Raw genomic sequence first — 1569 nt, forward strand, 5'->3', positions numbered from 1 at the left:
CGAATAAAAGATTTCTCACACTCCAGACATTGATAAGTTTTTTGTCCAGTGTGGATTTGTTGATGTTTAAGCATCTCTGAGTTCTGAGAAAAGCAAAGCCCACATTGCACACAATTGCAGGTGTTTCTCTTCAGTTGGGCTGTTCTGAGGCCTGGAAAAACACTGAGGCCTTCCTGAGGTCTCTTTCCCTGGTGGATACGCTAAGGAGCTCCGATATCTCAGCCTTTAGCAAAATGCTTCCCACACTCTCCACGTTTGTAGGGCTTCAGTCCGGGGTGGCTCCGGAGATGTTTGGGAAAGCTCCACAGCCACGAAACGAGTTCCCACACTTCAAACACAGATGGGATCTATTCCTCATGTCCAGCGTCCAGTTAATCAAAAGGAGGGATTTGTGAGCAAAGGATATCCCGCACTCAGAGCACTTGAAGAGTCTCTCCTGGTTCCTCTGAGGGGAGCTTCTATTGAAGTATTTCTCCACCCAGGATAATTTCTGGCGCCTTCTCAGTTGCAGGGCTTTTTAAAGGGAGAAAATCTAACAACTGGAACTTTGTCCACTTTTCCTGGTGCCACCTGCTGGATGAAGGAAAAAGAAGAAAAGAAGAGAGAAAGATTCATGATGGCTGTCAGAATAGCAATAGCACTTAGACATATATACCTCTTCACAGTGCTTTACGGCCCTCTCTAAGCGGTATACAAAATCAGCATATTGCCCCCCAACAATCTGGGTCCCCATTTTACTGACGTCGGAAGGATGGAATACTGAGTCAACCTTGAGCCGGTGAGAATCGAACTGCTGGCAGTCGGCAGAATTAGCCTGCAATACTGCATTCTATGAAGCAGGCTAATTCTGCTTCATAGGCGTGAACTTAAATGGACTCCAGAAGATGGTAGAGGACAGGAAGACCTGGAGGAACGTTGTCCATTGGGTCGTGATGGGTCAGACACAACTTCACAATTAACAACAACAACTGTATTCTAACCACTGCGCTATTTTCAGTGCCACTGTAACTTCGAACAGCCACTAAGCAAACTGTTGTAAGTCGAGGACTATCCAAGATTCCACCCTGCTCTATTCTGATTGATAAAACCCACCAAGGGGCTGCCACATTCTTTGACATTCTGACTAAATTAGTAGACCAGCAAAATGCTGTAGGCATAGTATACTTAGATTTCAGCAAGACATTCGACAACCTGTATCTTGGTAAGCTAGACAAATGTGGGATTGACAGCATTACCACCAGATGGATTTGTAATTAGCTGACAAACTGTACTCAACAAGTAGTCCTTACATCTACATAGAGGGAAGTAAGCAGTGGGGTACCACAAGGTTCTGTTTTAGGCCCAGTACTCTCAAAGTCTTTTTTTTTTCTCAACAAAATTTGTATTGGTTTTTATTTAACATGGTGGCAAGGCCATCAATTAATCAAAACAAAATCATACTTATACAATTCAAATTATTTCAATATAATTAACTCAGTTATACATATACATAATCTATTATTATTTTAATGTATCCTACTTCCCCCTTAAATCAATACTATTAACTCTATTTCTATACTCTCTCCCACC

The sequence above is a fragment of the Protobothrops mucrosquamatus genome, unplaced genomic scaffold, assembly GCF_001527695.2.
Source record: "Protobothrops mucrosquamatus isolate PMUCROS unplaced genomic scaffold, P.Mucros_1.0 scaffold4282, whole genome shotgun sequence".
Taxonomy (NCBI): domain Eukaryota; kingdom Metazoa; phylum Chordata; class Lepidosauria; order Squamata; family Viperidae; genus Protobothrops; species Protobothrops mucrosquamatus.